Source organism: Pinus tabuliformis, chromosome Q (genome assembly GCF_031772625.1).
Source record: "Pinus tabuliformis cultivar Carrire ecotype Pingquan chromosome Q, CPIR1, whole genome shotgun sequence".
Taxonomy (NCBI): domain Eukaryota; kingdom Viridiplantae; phylum Streptophyta; class Pinopsida; order Pinales; family Pinaceae; genus Pinus; species Pinus tabuliformis.
In genome coordinates, this window is record NC_142296.1 from 921,897,973 (window position 1) to 921,916,500 (window position 18,528).

Here is an 18,528-nt window from a genome sequence, read left to right on the forward strand (position 1 = left end):
ATGAAGATCAGGTGTAGCTGGGGATAAACAGGATTTAACATCTGATTCATAACCATACACAAGACAACAGGTGGGGCAAAGGATGGGCTATAATCGCTAAGAGTGGAATAGGTCAAAACCCAAGGACACAAATGGGTTTTCAAGATTTAACATCTGATTCATAACCATACACAAAACAGGCGGCAAAGGATGGGCTATAATCGATAAGAGTGGAATAGGTCAAACCCCAAGAACACAAATGGGTTTGGAAAACCATTAAGTTTCGCACAACAAATTTCAGAAACTAGCTTCAAAGACACCCTCAGGGTAACCTTTTTAAAATAGCCCTTTCTATTTCCAAAGAGCCAAACATTAATTTACTGAATGAAACAGCATCTATCTTGTAGATCTTTATTCTCCAGCTTAGGTAACCCGTATCAGAGCATGTAACTTTGGTCATTTGAGTATAATAAATCAACGTGCTGATAAGCAAAATCAAAAATTTTGAATTTATCATACGTAACAATATACTGTTTGTATAGTTAAGTATAAAACTCCGGAACTGCAACGTAGCCTACTTGCATATGTGAGATTGTGCAAAAGACATTTGCATATATACTATGAAACCGACGGCCTAATCAAAGAGCAATACAAGTCTTAATTTTTTTTCCAGTTTTGGCAACGTCAGCAGATCTAACGTAATAACCAACTTGAAACTCATCAGGACTGTGAACTGGCCTAGGTCAAACACTGTGGCACAGTAAATACCTTATACTACAAAGTATTCATCTCACAATTCTAGCTGCCTCTGCTGCTGAATAGGCATATATGGAGCTCTAAATTTCAATCTGCTCTTTCTACATGTCACCACCGTATCCTTTTAATGGATCTGGTTTCTTCCCTGTTCGTGCTTCACTCCAAGCTTTGGCAATAGTTTTCTTCATATCATCATCACCCTCTTCATACATATTCTACAGGAAAATTGGAAAACAAAAAATTATAAATTCATGCTTGAACAAAAAGCATTAATTGTATCTAGAAATTGTACCATATGACATCTATGCAAGACCTTTTAAAGTTTTAACCCATGAGCCTCACTATTAGACAGACAAGCCCTGTTAATGTGGACAAAGCATATCCAAAATCATCAAAGCAGCAGTTGTCCAATTATACAGAGCTCATCTATGTAAGATTTAGCATATTCCTATCAACAGATACTATGAAATCAACTCTAATATATTTCTACAACACCATTGCCCAAAGTCCCCATAAACAGGATAAGGTAGCTCTAGTGCATGAATATGCAGAAGAAGTTGGAACGGATTTAAATGTCAAATATTGATAACCTACATAAATTCTCCACGCATCTGATATAATCCTTCCATTTTAGACTCAAGGATTCTTGTGTTATTATAGTTACATTTTGCTTCTCCAACTAAAAATGCAAAGGCAATTTTTTTGAAAACTAACTGTAAGCAATTGAATGAACTGTAAGTGTTTGGACTGTATTACGGTTATTACCTTCATCAGATCCATGATTCCTGCCATTGGATCTTTGTTCTTGTCAAGGTTTGACTTCAACTGAACACAAAAATCAACAGCAATAGCTCAGAATCTTAATGATGAGCAATCTAAAATACACTGAATGGCGCAAGACAAGCTCACACAAAATAGAAATAAAATTTTAATAAAGCGAGACAAAAATCTCAATAACATTACAAAAGATGGAATTTCAGCAACCAACCTTATCCTCCTTGTAATAAATATCTAGCCAATTACCCTTCTCAGCCTTCTGAAGGGTAATAATAACACGTTGAGGCTTAACAATGAGTCTACATTTTTCTGGCACTATAGCCTTGTTCAGCTTTGGCACACCACAGCGATAATTTTTTCCTTCGATATCGTGAAGTTTGACATCAAATGACCAAGGCTGGAAATTAGAAACAATTTCTCTTCATTTACTCCCTCGAGAAATAGATATACCTGCAAAATTTTACATTACTAAAAACCATCCGAGAATCTGGGAAAAAATATAGCATATATGATAGGGTTCTAACTTCTTAGTTGTTTGAAACTCTTTCACATTATAAAATAGCTTACTCATTCTTAAGAAGATCAGAACAAAAATTATGATGTCAACCTCACCTTCATTTTTTCATTATCCTGATCCCACCTAAATGACCCAAGTGTTGTGTACGATGTTTCAGGTATTTTTTCAGCAGAGGTTTGTAAAGGTGCTGCTATCTTTACTGGACCTTTTGACTCTGCAGTCACTTGGGCCTAAAAAAAAGGCCGTAGAAAAAAGTAAATTATCTTGAAAAAAATATAATTCAATTCCTAGAACAGTTTCTGGTGTATCTTCGTCCATGAAAAAAGGTACTTCGAATAAATGTTAAAAAAAAAAAAAATAATAATAATAATGTTCCCTTCCAGATTCCAACAAGGAATATCCGTTATAATTACTAGATAATATATCTTTGCAATAAAAGAATAATATTTGATTAAGACTGTTTACAGTATTTAACAATGTATCATAGTTTTTATATATTTCATTAAAGTTAACATATACTAAATAATACTGGAACTCTTCAGCACCTTAAATGATCTAAAGTCCTTGCCAGACACCCTATGCCAGTATTGCAACAGAGACACCCCACAACCCCTTCCATCCCTCCCCAGCCCCGCACAGACCCAGGCACATTTCTGGTTATGATCAAAGGAAGCAGGGATGGAAAATCCACCTCCCTTCGCCCGCACCGGATTCAAACAGACCCAGGCACATCCCTGGTTGTGATCAAAGGAAGCAGGGATGGCAATTTTACAAGGCCAGCACTCTGAAGTCAAGTTGACGGGAAAGGATGTCACTGGCTCTATGTTGGAGAGCTGAGAAACAGTTGCTGGATCAAAGGATTCCATGGCTTCATTCCATTATATCATCAAAGGGCAAAGAATCAGAGGTTTTGGCATTATCTTCATCTTGGAACATAGTTGACATGATACAGGTAGACACAAGCAAGCTGCCTCCCTTGGCTTTTCACTGGAGAGAGACCCCTCCAACTTCACTCTACATCTGCTCAAATGTGTTTCTATTTTGCTTGAACGTTGCACACCCCCAAACAGGGATCATACCTGCCTACTTACATAGTAGAATTTTCAGGCTATCTCATTACCTAGACAACTTCATGCGGTTGTGTATGTAGGGCCTACTGAAACAGGGATACATATCCACAACATTCCCACATTTTCACTAACGCAACATCAATGCCCTGCAATCTCTGGTGTGATGTTAGGTCACACTTTGGGGGCAGGACTAACTTTGAAAGGTGGCTGGAGTAAATGAAGTGCAATCGGTCATTCAGATGCAGGGATTTTAAAAGCCACTTGTATGTATGGACCTTGAACCCCCATGAAAGGGTTTCTACTCTAAAAATTGCGTATATAGAAAATCCATGGTCTGACTTGTTTGTATTATTTAGGACTTTCTCTACATTTATTCCATTTAGACCTGCCCTTTTCCTGGCAGTACGTTAAAGAGTCCATGGTCTGTCTTGCTTGTATTATTTACGACCTTATCTACATCTATTCCATTTAGACGCATTCAGATGCAGGGATTTTAAAAGTCGCTTGTATGTATGGACCTTGAACGCCCATGAAGGGTTTCTACTCTAAAAATTGCGTATATAGAAAATCCATGGTCTGACTTGTTTGTATTATTTAGGACTTTCTCTATACATTTATTCCATTTAGACCTGCCTTTTTCCTGGCAGTACCTTAAAGAGTCCATGGTCTGTCTTGTTTGTATTATTTACAACTTTATCTACATCTATTCCATTTAGACCCACACTTTTCCTAGCAGTACCTTGGTGAGTACTCCATCAAAGGATAACAACATTTTGTACTTTACATTCTTGCAGTGCATTCTACTGAGCATGGAGGATAAGTCAATGGAAAAGTTCAGCAATTACTGATTGGCATCAAAACATTAATAAACATTCACTCAATAATCATGATTTCAATTCAACCAGTAATCAGGAATTCAATCAGTAATCACTAATATACACATTAATTCAAGGGGAATTCAATCAGTAATCAAAATATGAGGTATTCAATCAGTAATCAAGAATTCAATCATGCTCGACATAGCCTTGGTTTTTATTGGCCTGATTATTATTAAACTGGTAGTGGTTGTTGTGGGCAGGTTACACCAAAGACCAGGCCATACATCTAATCCTGGATAGCACTGCTGGGTAGTTTACACTCACAACTCCACCACAAATAGAGGCCATATGGCCACCAGTTTGGAGACAAAGAAATAGAGACCAAAAATTAAATCCGCAATCTTTCTATGCTGGTGAGATGAGTAGATTAAAAGTCCTTCGTTTTTGGATCATAAGTTATGAAAGTTGTTGAATCCTTGCTCCTGATGCAGTTGCTATAACTTAAGAGAAACTAGACTCCACATGGGCAATGCAAAAAAGAGAAGTTTGGAGAACATAAGGGCCATCAATGTGCAGCTTCAAGAAGAGGGTACACTTAAAGGAGAAGGTCCAGATATATGACCTAAGACTTGCAAAGACAGAGAAGAACCTTGAGACCTCCACAGAATTTAATGAACATCAAGACTCCCTCGCAGCTGTTATGGAAAAATTTGGACAAGAGCAAAGTGCAATTTGTGCAATTTGGAGAGGTCATCCAAATGGACTCACTCAGGTGATGGCTCAGTTGCAGCAAGAATTGACAAAAAGGGAAGACGCATTGGCAAAGCTACAACCAACTCCAAGAGGCTAGAAAAGCCCCTTCCATTATTGCTGTGAAAACCAACACCATGATTGGGCCAAGCATGATAACTTCACCTTCTTCAGACCCTTCTCAAAAACATGTTGGTGATTTTGAACAGCATGCCAAAGGCATTGCCTCCAAGCTCTTAAGGCAGATGGGCCATGATGGACAAGGGCTAGACAAGAGAAGACAAAACATTCTGAGCCCCAACGTCACTCCACTCAGGGCCAAGCATGAAGACCCCAATTTTGATTATAGAAAAGTAAAGGCCATAAACAACAAGATCACATTTGTGAAGGCAAAAAGCATGGAAGAATTGTCCTACTCATTAAAAGAAAGAGTAGCAGCAAATGAAGGTGGCAGCATAGTGCTTCTCCATCCTTCGTATGGTCAACTGCAAAAGGGTGGCAATGAATAAACTGTAAAGACTCAACCTGCACCAGCACTGAGAAGAAGTGGCAAGCCAATCTGTTGAGGCCAAAAGGTGAAGAACAGCAAGAGGCCTGCACTAATAGAGCACTCCTCATTTGTCACTATTATAAGGAAATGTAGGGAGATGGTTGAACATTGAGCAGCAATAGTTATAGATTGACAGCAAAACCATTTTACTGGCCTGATTGATATTACATTGTTAGCTGGTTGTAGCATGCAAGTTACAGCTACAGACAAGGCCATACCTCTAAACCTGAATAGTGTTGCTGGGTAGTTTACATTCATCACTATTACTATAAACAAAGGCCTTGTAGCCTTCATTTGAAGGCGGAGAACGAGATCAGAAGTTAATTCCACAAAGTATCCATGTTGGTGAAGCAAGTGGACTATAAGTATATATAATGACCTCAATACTATCTGATTTGCATCAATAAAGATAATCCCTCAATATTTAGACCTTACAACAATATCAAAGTGTTGTTAAAATCGCGATAAAATCGCGATTTTATCGTAAAAGCGCGATTTTTTCATTTAGCCGATTCAAATCGCGATTTTTATACATAAAAATCGCCACTTTTTTTTATAACGATTTTTATCGAAAAAATCGGAAAAAAGCGGGAAAAAAATCATTAAAATCGGGAAAAAATCGTTAAAATCGGGAAAAAATCGGAAAAATCGGGAAAAAATCGGAAAAAAGCGGGAAAAAATCGTTTGGCACAAAAATATTCATTTTTTTTCAATTTTTTTCAATTTTTTTAAAAAAATGAATATTTTTGTGCCAAACGATTTTTTCCCGATTTTAACGATTTTTTCCGCTTTTTTCCCGGCGCCGATTAAATCCCGATCGCGATGTGTGCAACACTGTTAAACTAATTGTGAATTTCAGAATTTTGGTCCAATATTAAGGCTTCATGCATGTCAAGCAAGCCACAAGGAATATAACACCTCCAATCACTCCTTCAACATAAATCCACTATATTAAATGACTTCAACATAAATCTGCCTTTTCCCACAGCTTTCGAGTCTCCAATATAAGTTAGCTGATATATTATGTCAAATTTTGTTCCATTAATTTATGACATAAACCTCCATTAATCCGTACTTCTCTCAACTGCAGTGTTTTAAAACTAGGCAGGTTTGAATCGGATTCGGTCTAGTTGATCGAGCCAGACCCCTGCCCGAGTCGGCTAGTTAGAAAAACCAGTCCGACAACTGCTCCGACGGCTGAACCAGACACCGATTCGGCCACTTCAGTAACGGACCAGCCAGTTCAGCCAAGCCCGTCTTAAACCGGTCAAGCTAGTCTGCAGGGAAAAAAGCAGCAACTTGGACTTCAAACTCAATTTTTTTTAGTTTTTTCTTAATACCTCTACACCTCTCCGAAGCCTATAAAGTGACCCAACCCCCTCACATTTACTCACAACTATCTCATTGCATTTGTGTGAGCATTTGTGAGGAGTTTGTGAAGAGTTGGAGTTGATTTTTGGAGCAGCAGTGAGAAGGAGCCATGGGTTTTTTGGTCTAACTCTAATTCATAATATGAACTAGATGATCTTGCCTTGTTTCGCAATAGTGACTAGTGATGTTTTGTTGTAGAGGCCATTCAGAACCTCCTTGGTTGTGTTTTTGTTCTGATATCTATATATTACATGTATTGGACAGTGCACTAGGTGCCATTTTGATATAATAGATATATTCATGAGCACACTTTGATCATATGTTGTCTTCTCTCTATATCCTAATGCTTTGAGTTTGGAAACATGAATGAAATCTTTAAAAACATGTTTTTTCATAAAAATAAAATTAAAAAAAATATTTAATCTCTTTTTTACAACGACCGAGTCAATGAAATCAACTACGCCAAGTCAATACCAAGTCGGAGTCGGAGTCGGAGTCAACCCTCGGCTGATTCCGAATCTAAGTCAAAGTATTAAAACTATGCTTAAATTATGTCATGTGATTCTCATCTGGGCTACGTGGGAGCACCCCCCCTTCAAATCTGCTCCCGAAGCGCACTCTGAGTTGGAGCGCATCAGGGTCCCACAACCAAAAAAAAAAAAAATCTCCCTAGCTTTCTTCACAAGCAAGAAATATAAACAACAAAAACAAAAACAAAAACCAAAAAATAAAACACACATGTTCCAAACACAAATTGTTTTCAAAAAAAAAAAAAATATTGAGTGGAGCAGCCTAATATTCAAGCCTATGGCCCTAGTATTGATATGCAATTCATTGTAATGTTAAATTCTTAGAGTAAAATGATGAAAATGTTTCATCCTTTTACTTAAATTTTTAACATTACCATGAAATGACTCAAAAATGTTTAAAAGTGGTTACCTTAAATGAAAACGTTTCATCCTTTTACTTAAATTTTTAACATTAACATGAAATGCCTCAAAAATGTTTGAAAGTGGTTCCAACCTCATTGGATTTCATATGAAGAAAGTAGAATTTTAGAACTCACACAGAATCCAACAAACTTGTCAATGTTTCAAGATTTTCAGGATTGGGTGGATTGCAATGTTTCCATTGGCTTGTCATGTACTAAGGTATAGAACTCGTATTAAATCAAGAGCACCAAACCCTCTATGTACCATGATGTTAGTGACATTGGTTGTCAAACTCCTCTATCATGACTCTACTAAAAATGTACCCATCACTCAAACAAAATCAATCTTGACTTGACTTAAGGGTGATATTAATGACAAAGATCCCAAGATAGGCAATGATTTTGATGATATGTAGGTATTTGTTGTAGCGTGATTTTTTTGCATGCTAGAGGCCATTTAGAGCCTATTTGTTGATGTATTTTTGGCTCAGAGATGGATTGCACTCGATGCTATTTTGGTTATGTGCACCCTTAACATGCTATATAAATGAGAATTTGTAATTTGTGGACCTGTGGTTGATGAAGATTATAACTACTACATCAATGATGTTATATGGTTTAATCCATGTTTTTATATTTTTTATCACTAATTCATCATTCTACATGCTTTTATTGACATATATGCATCAAAATATATAAAAATATATATTACATAAAATTTGCTCCCAAAATTGCTCCTAGCCCAAGAGCTTTTGAAAATGTTGCTCCCCGATCCGCTTTCGCTCCCACTCTCAGGCAGCCAGGATTCACATATTTCTTGTGATTTTCTACATGAAAGCCTTCAATTGAGTAAAAACTTTGTTCATGTTTGTATGAATCCAATATAAGAGTCTCATTGATCCTTCATAGCAGACAATGAATTAACCCTTGTCAAAAGTGACTATTTCCCTCTGGCAACAAACGTGCTGAATTTTCTGCACTTAGCCCACTTTCAAGCAGGTGCACTATTCATTATTTTTGTTTGCAATCTTATCTCATGACAACTCCCATTCATAAATGACTTGAAAGTTGTCAGAACTGATCATTACCTTTAGGCAATAGCCATTTTACCGCAACTTCCACTCTTCCTACCCAATACACGTCTACACAAAAGCAAAGAGTATAGTGTACCCTTTGGGCAGCACAAAACAAGCCCCACTTAGATAAATGGAAATATGGTCATTTTACCACCTCAAAATGCTATGTATCTTACTGTAACTGCACCTAAAAATATCTCTTAATAATTCTTCGTCAAATGCCCATCCACTAAAAAGGCACAACAAAAGGGAAAAACCTAACCATATCTTGCACTCCACAGAACTGGCAGTAAGTATTCCTGCACAAAAGAATTTGTTATTTTAAGCACAGCACACAAAACAGTTTTCAATGCATTGGCGTCTCTTTCATGCTAGATTTGTTGTGTTCTTCATTTAACTCCTCTCTATTAGTGACAGGGCTTTCCAGTAGGTTCTTCAGTTTTTCATGAAATAGTTAAACCTCCATACTCCTTCAGAGAAACAATTTCATTCACTATAGCTCTGTAATGTTTATCTTCCTTAGGACTATCCTTCGTAGATTTTAGAAAAGCTTATCTTCCCTTGTCAACCAATCAAGCTCTGAGCAAATCAAGCATATACTACAATAATATATGACATCTAGCAAAGTGGTTGTCTATCCACCCATCCAAATTATCACATCTGGACTTAGATTAGCTGGGTTGTTGACCTTTCATACGTCCAGATTATCAGATTATGGTGTAGGTTAAACCAGCCTAGATCCATCTTAACTGGAGACTAACTAACAAGCGCCGAGAGGGATCAAACCTCTTTTAGGGTGATCTGGGCTGGTTTAATTTCCCCAATTTCCCCCTTAAAATAGGCTACATTCCACATGAATACCATGGGTTCTCATAAACCTGGAGCTCAAAAACCACCATTAACTTGACCAAATCAAGTTTATTTTAACTACCCAACAAAAATTAATAACAATAATAATAATAGCGTAGAATTTTTATTTTTATTATTTTAGTTTGAAGTTAATTTTATTCCAACATAGGATTATTTTTATTTTTATTTTTTTATGACCAAGTTAAAAAGTTTACCAGACATTACAACATCTCCACCATACTGGGCTGGAGAACACCTCTCCACACAATAAGGTGAAACTATGAACTGAGATGGTTGAACTCCATGTTATAGCCATTTCCATCAACAAATAGCATTGGCAGTCACTTGTTTCCCCAATGCAATAACACAATTCATAAACATGAAACACATTTGTTTAAAACTGAATTTTTTAATGCATAGCATGCACACACATACACACACTCCACATATTATTGACATTGCAGAGATATTTCTTAAACATATATAATATATGTAACCATGACACGTATTTTTTAAAAGGAAATATGTTTAAATTTTGTTCATTAATATAGACATGTACTATGGTTGACTAAATGGTTCATTCAATGGCTGATCTTACCAAACACCGTGGCTCCAAATTTAATTCTCAAATCACAGAAATGGCATATGCAACATTACCTTTGCATAGGCAACTGTATTAATAGTCAATGATCCATATTTCTAATCACATTGCATTGAAACCTAATGTTGCAACGTCCAAAAGGTGATGATGAAACCATGGACTGTTTTTGAAGACCCGAACAGCAGACAACATCCTTGATTAAAGATATATAATTAAAACCTTGTGTAATGACAATCTTGTGTAGAAGATGAACACGGTCATCCTGAGACTGACTGAAGGCACTGAGAGACAGAGTAGATAACTTGTATTCTACTTAATATTTTCTCAGCTAATCTTTTCATCCTCTTCACTCTATCTTAATTGCAGAACTGTAAAACCACATGAAAGCAGAGAAGGTATTGTGCAGGAAAACAAAAACAGAGACATCTGAGACTTCTATAAGAGACACAAATTATGGGAGGAGATCTGCCATAAAAGGAAGATAGCCATTAGGACACAATCAAAGACATTTCTTGCGCACAGGCAACTCAGTGAAAGGACTGTGCAGAGACAAGCATGGCCTTGAGACATGGAACAGATGTGAAAACAAGACCTTCATATGTGCAACAGCCAGTAAAATTGCATCATCCACAAACAAACGTCCATTACAAATATGGTGAACATGCAGCAGTAGACATACATATTTATAATTTCTTTCAATTCTGAAAAATAGAGATGTTTAGCAGAGATACAAACCTTTTTTAAATGTTTTATATTGAACACAGTTCAGGGAAATACAAAGTGTTTACCCTAGATATGATAACTTAGCACATAAACCCAACACATGCATACACATTACAATTAACAGGGAAAAATAAAGTGTTTATCCTAGATATGACAACTTAGCACATAACCCCAGCATATGTATAGGGATCTCCATTGGTTATCCGGTAATTAAACACAGCATATGGATACACATCTCCAGCAATTATCCAGTAACTAAACACAGCATATGCATATGCATCGTCAATGATGATATATAAAGTAGTTATCCGGTAATTAAACCCAGCATATGCATACAAATCTCTGCATAATAGAGGCCCTGCATACAACCAGCTGCGGAGGGAATCAAAAGCCTCTTGTGTACAGCTGTAAAAATCAGAACAATTATTTCTGGTATTGTTTAATTCTAGCAGAACAAAACACGACAATACTACAACTAAGAAATGGAGTGGAATACCCAAAACCAAAGAGACTTTTTGGAGTTTGATCTACATTATGCAGTTTCACAAACATCAAGACACACAACATGTAAAATAGCTCAAGATCAAAAACAAATGCCCAAACCCAGCAGAAAGGCAGCATAGCAAGTCATAGAAGATTGGCCACATCATTATCAGTATGACACAGACTAGGTGGTTATTTCCTCTTCCTAGATTTCTTTGCAACACAAGGCACAGAAATACATGGGCTTTTTTTGTTATTTTCTCCTTGAAAATGGTGAACCAGTACAGGAAAGTTCTGAGGAAAAACTTTCATACTTCTAAAGATAAATTATAAAGTCATTGAACAAATTTAACCCTATCGAGTACATGAGTGCTCAGTGGATTTAACAGAAAAAGAACATTCGCAACAAGATAACTTCTTTAAGTGGACTATAAAGGATGACAGAACTAAAGCCCATCATTGGGCTGGCAAATTCAAATACACAATTGCATTCATTGAGCTTGGCTAAAAATTCCAAAGAAATTTGGGATGAATTAAACAAGGTATTTGGGTCAAAAACCTGGAAACAACAAGTATACAGTAAAGAAGCAATCCTTTGGCTTAAAGATGGTCAGTGAAGAATCAATGTAAAGCCATATAAACGCCTTGAAAGCACTATTGCAACAGTTGACTCAAGTAGGCATCAATTTTCAGAAGGCTGTTAGTATAAACCCTTGAAATCATGACTGAAGAACAGTGTGTAGTTAATGTCAAAGAGGAGGTTGCTCTTTGCAATAAAGGCATGAACTATAAGAAAGGTAGCAAGAGTGAAGACGGCAACAGTAAGAAAGGAAAAATTCAAAAATATGCTTAAGCTATGAGAAATCAGGCCATGGAACCCAAGTTTGCAAAAAACAAGCAACTGATGTACATAAGAATATAATATCATAAATTAGGAGGGATGCAGTATGATTCCATCTTTGGTGAAGACAGCCTGAATGACAAAGAAATCAATCATGAACCAGGGAAGACTTACTGTTTTGATCAACAGCTTAGTAGCCTAGCCTCCAAAGAAAGGGAACTGTGGAAAGGGTGCTTAGTTGATTGATTGTCTATGAGAAACCAGCCTAGCTAGGTTAATGGCAATCTAAAAGTGAGAGATTGTCTACAAGAGTCTAGTGAAGATCTATCTTGAAAATTACAATTATGCTAGTTACATGAGCACTGAAAACTGTCCCACAATTGGAGCAGTGTTCTATTGTTGAAAAATAAAACAGGAACATTACACAAATTTTGTTTTTGGGCCTAGTTGTTTCAAAAGAGTGACATACACGCACACAACAGTATACAAATTTTGTTGTTGGGCACAGTGGGCTAACTCGACTGGTTGAGTGCTTTTAGCTTCATGGAAGAGGTCTCAAGATCAATACCTCAGGCTAGCTGCCTCTGTTGCATGCCTCACTCATGTCCCTAGTAAATCAAGCTCTGTAATAAACACCAATAGGTTTAACAATAGGCACAAGGCACAGAATGAAGGGAAGTGCCTGAGATTTCCCAGAGAGAGAAAGAGAGAGAATACACACACACACAAAGGAAGAGGATAGTTCATGTTGGGGGGGTTAGAGTGGTAACATTAAATAAAACATTGTTAGTATTGTTTCACGTCCTTGTTTAGTGAGTCATAATAAATGGCTATGTAGGTAAAAATAACTTGATAATAGATATAAAAGAAGCTTATGGCAATGTATTTGATGACTCCAATAAAGAAATCATTCATCTCTATATGCCTCTCTCACGGTATAATTGTGCCTCTGTTGTGTGCCTCACTCAATGTCCCTTTTGGACCAAACACTATAATCAATGCCAACAGGTTTAAAGCTAGGCACCGTCCATGAAATGAGGGCGAGTGCCCAAGGGTTTCTTTGAAGGTGTGTGTGTATACAGGAGGAGAATTTATGTTGCAGGAGTGCTTGAGTGATAACACTAAATAAATTGTTGTTAGTATCAATACAAGTCCTCATGGTGGCTCATACAGCAAGCCTTGCTTGATTGCCATATCAAGCTCTGTGGGTTCAAATCCTTGATATAACCTTTAATATCATTCCCTTGATCCATCCATAAAAAGTTCCAATTTACAAGCTTCCACCATCTCATCGTTCTTCCAAAGTGTTAGAATTCCATGACATACTATTTCACATCACTTAGTTGTCTTAAATTCTTTAACTAAAGGGAGCAATCCTCAGCAACTTTATCATCACAAACATAGATAATTACCTTGAGTGTCAATGTCAATGGTCATGTCCTCCACAATAGCTTGCACCCACTAGTTCCACAAATCATACATAACTCCCTCCCACGTGTAGTGCTACAAATTGACCATATCTTCTTCAATCATTGGCTTTATCAAATTATTGAACATCTCTAAGTTAGGAATCCAGACCCTTGCATTGATCATCCCTTCACCATCAAAAAGTTGTGATTCTTAATTCGTTGAGCTAAGGCTTGTTGAGGACCTTCAATTGCAAGTCCCTATGCATCCTATACCTTTAAAATGATTAATCATTAAAAGGTGTAAAACTCCTTCAAAAAGGCCTCCCTATAAAACTCCATTGGTTTAAGCTCGTATAATTCTATGAATCAATCATTAAATCCTCAAGCACTTCATCCATTTGGTTCTAGTTTGACATCTTCATTATGAAACATGGCCACTATATTAGCCTCTACTCAATTTTTCACCTCTATTAGGAGTGTAGTAACCTTCTCTTATAAAATATTTCTCTCTACACCCAAAACATTGTATGTTCTTGACTTCTCCATCATTGTCTTGATGATTCCCAGCCTGATCTTAAAATCAATCCATTTGGCTTGCCATCGTGACATGAATTAAGTTTGCAGGGTTCTGAATTCGAGTTTCTTGTCTCCATTGGGATTCAAACAATGTATTCAAAAGACTTTCCATACCTTTGGCTGATGTCATTTTATTCAGCCAGACACCAATGTTTGTACATTTTTTACACCATAGACCACAAGAAGCCACTTTTATATCACCATACCAAACAACAAAAAAGCCAACTAGATCAATATCACACAACAAAGCAAAAATGCCCTTGTTTCAAAAATAATATAACCAACAAACAGGATAACACTGACTTTAAAACTAAACAATGAAGCTGAAAGCAACGAAAACTGGAACTTCAAAGATTTGAATCTCTCCACAATACAAAATAATATGGAAAGAGATTCTCTTGAGAACAAGTAGGTACTAATATCAAACCTAAAATTATCCAAGACTATCACTGATGTTGCATTTCCAAATTAATCTCTTAGGATTGCTCGTAAGTCGTAACAAAAACAATCCCAAAACATGCCCTCCTTTGAAGTTTAGTGCATACTTATATCTTCAACTTCATCTTCCCATTTGATTTGGTGTGCGTTAGATTATGGATATCTAAATCCTATCCCTTCAATACTAAATCCCTATCAATAGCAATAGATTATGGATATCATCCCCAAACACTATCAGTGGCTTTTAAGAAGGGATCCTCAAAAATGAATGATCAAAAAACATGCATTATGGTGACTAAATTTGCCATAAAAATAAGGGAATTTGCACAAGGACTTGTTGAGCTTTGTCCATCTATTTAAGGGTGCACTATAACCAACACACATCGATAATGTTTTCAACATATTTTCCTATGGAAACTTCTAGGTTCAGTTAAGAAATTTATCTGAAAGAGAACTCAAGATGAAAACCTAGTCTACTATACTGTAATTGGCTTGCCTATTTTTTGGATAAAATTCTATTGTTCTAAAACAATAAATTAATATTAGACAACCACACTCGTTAAAGCCAAATTTGAGCTTGATAGCCTAATAGAACATTGATACCAACAAATGGTGACTACTAAGAACGTTTCTGAGGCATCACTACATAAGGGCAACTCAATTCCAAACCATTGAATATGAGCTCAAAGGTCCCATATAAACAAATTTAGACAGGAACCATAAGATGCACATTGCACAACTACATTCCTTCAACAACAATGTATTGTCTCAGCTTAGTTAAAAAAATTATCTGAAAGAGAACCCAAGATGCTACTATTCTAGAATTTGCTTCCCTATTTTTGAATAAAGTTCTATTTTTCTAGAATAATAAATTAATCTTAAATAACCTCACTCATTAAAGGCACATTTGACAAATGGTGATTCTTGAGAACGCATCTGATGCATCACTACTTAAGGGCAACTCAATTCCCAAACATTAAAGTATAAGATAAAATATGAGCTTGAAGGCCCCATATAAACAAATTTTGACAAGAACCATGAGATGCACACCTACCTTCCTTCAACAACAATGCACTACCTCAGCCCAACATTACTACAACCCTCTAATCAAACTCTAATCAACGCAAATACCAAATTATAAGGCAACTTAGGTCAATTATATGCAATTTAATACATTTAGAAAGTATACTAAATGTCAACAATTAAACTCATTGCACAAGCTAGTACAATTCACCATTCTAAAATACAATGTACCAAATGCCAATATCATAATACTTATCTATAAATTTATAAGAACAAATGCATAGGCTCTATGAACCAGGAACATTGACCACTAATCCAATAAAAAAAATTGCAACTATGTGGTTGTTTCTGTTGTGTGTGCAATTCTATTGTGAATGCTTATTATCTAATTTATTGCTTGCGTGACATTATTTTATGATGTGCATTTCTATGTGCAAATTTCTCTGCATCACCCAAGCCATCATGCTCACAATATCCAACTTCATCTCTCCAAAGTTCAAAACCAACACTCGTATAATTGAGAGACAATATAGAACCCATAACATTCAATCAACATAGCAGACCATGAAAAACAACATAGAAATAGGAAAAGAAGCTTCCCAATGACAAAGATTGGAAGATATATGATGTCATCCTTGGGAAAATGAGTTATCATAGTTATTCCTCTTTAGGATTCTATGTTTACCTAGCCACCTTCAACGATAGAAGGAAATTTATTGATTGAGATAACATATGTCATTGGAGGCATGCCATTGTGTCACCCCACAATTTATTGCACCATTCATGTGATGTTTTCATAGCGAAAAAAGCATACTCACGTTTCAACAAAGGATGTAGAAAGAACTCTTAATTTAAGAAACTGTATTCACTAAAAAGCTACCATTCGGCAACCTTATTCACAAGAACAACTCATAGGATATCTCCTTTGACATTAGAATATCTACATCAGCAGACACACTAGACAACACTGGAACAAACACCAAACAACATGCAAGTCTACTCACAAACAGGTGCAAACCCACAACAACCAGAAAATTGCACTTGCAATGCCGGTCAAAACATGTTTCAAGATGGTTAATAGCATATCCAGCTATATCCAGGTTGAATGCACTCACAATCAGACAACAACGAAACTCATCATGGATCACCGTGCCTACTATGTATCAGTATGACTTACAGTTGACATGTGCACATCTACAAATTATGAGAACCAGGAACGACTTGACCTGTGCACTCTCCCAAAATCAAAACTCTTTTTCTGATACCAAATGTTTCAAAAACAGAGCAGAGCTCTGCTAAGGAATACATGCAATATAAAGAAAACAGTCATAAATTAAACAATAAAAGGACACAAGCGTTTATATAACACAAATCTTGGGGGAACGGAATGAGACATTTCACTCATTCAAGATCGTGCAATCCCGTCCATAAAATGCATCATCCTTCCACTACCAGTGTCCAGCCCAGCCAATACCAATGTCACCCACCCGTTCCCTCGCAAGAAAGTTTTCAGATTCATTATAAAAAACTTTCCACATTCCAACAGATTGAATAGTATTCGTATTTCATAGCTAGTTGCTTTAGACCGATCCATACATGCTACTTAAATTACAATCCCTCCAAGCCTCTCTTGCAAAATATCTTCTAGGGTAACACAGTAAAAAACACAGCCTACATTCATACAGATAATAGCTCCCATTGATCTGAGAGAGGAAAGTGACCCTAACCTCAGCCGCGTGATAATCAAGGTCAATCTTCCCCCTCACCGAAAAGATTGTATGACAAATATTCGCTCCTAAAGATAACCGCATTGTTCTAGACTGTAATACTCTGAAATACTACTACAAATACTCGCCTATAAAGATGACAGAATTACTCTGATATTAACAACCAACATATAAACCGTTAAGATCGGTGATCTAAAAAATGGCATAACATTACACAACACAATTGCAATAATGTTGACATGCATTACACTATAATATTGCCATAGGTGTGCCTTGCCTTCTACTGGCAGGGAAGAATAAAAACGCTGAAAACAATCTTGTTACAACACCGGAATGCACTATACATATATAAGAATGTACATTAAGTATTTCCAGTGATATGTTTAATTGCTGCAAAATAGAGGCTACAATTAATAGCTGGACTTCTTAAAGCCGCTTCCGACTGATTGTCAGAGCACCGGTATAAATTCAGCGTGGTTAAACGATTTTAAAAGGAAAATAATGTATGGTTAGAAGAAATATGGATAAATCTAACTTCCAGAGAAGCGGTCACCAGTTCAATACCCATTGAAAGGAACCCCGCGGTGATAACAGAATGGAGCAAATACATACCTTCTGCGACTGTTGAAGCTCGTCAGTGAGCAAGGCCCGAATTCTAGGCCTTTTCGCAATTGTTAGCAAATGAGAAAGCTCCTCAATGTCTTCGTTCAAATCGCTCGCCATGATAGCTTCAGGGCACGGCCTTTAGGAACAACTTTAAGGTCGAGGACGTCAGGGTTTTGTAACAGAACGAAAATACCGCCAGCAGATAATATAATGTAACCGAAGGTTCTTGTAGACATTTCTAGAAAACCCTTTTTAAATCCTTTCGTACCAAGTATAGTATATCGTTATCATTTTCATTTTACGTCTCGTGTTCAAATATTTTTTAAAATTAATAATTGCCACAATTTTTCTTTATCCCTACAAAAAAATTGATGAGTTTTGTCACCACGGTAATTTTCATTTATTATTATTATATTGTCCTCCACCTTTCATTTGATCAACTGCCTTAATCCTCATTAAAACATATTATCTTTATCATTTTATATTCTATAAAGAAAAAATATGGTTTCTTTGCTTTTTATATTCTATTTTTCCTTTTGTTTTTCATATTTTATATTTTATAAAAAAAATTATGGTTTCTTTGCTTTTTATATTCTATTTTTCCTTTTGTTTTTCATATGTCATATGTTATATTTTATCTCTTTTTCTTTTCTTCTT

At 36.3% G+C, this 18,528-nt stretch overlaps 1 pseudogene across 1 annotated transcript; it reads right to left on the minus strand.

The window, feature by feature from the left end:
- Window positions 1-465: 465 nt before the first annotated feature.
- LOC149222470 (uncharacterized) lies at window positions 466-18,111 on the minus strand (annotated as a pseudogene). The gene is made up of 5 exons (XR_016249430.1): window positions 17,878-18,111; window positions 2,125-2,259; window positions 1,724-1,962; window positions 1,501-1,560; window positions 466-950 (listed from the first exon to the last, which is right to left on the minus strand). The product of XR_016249430.1 is annotated as an uncharacterized LOC149222470 (transcript).
- Window positions 18,112-18,528: the final 417 nt, after the last annotated feature.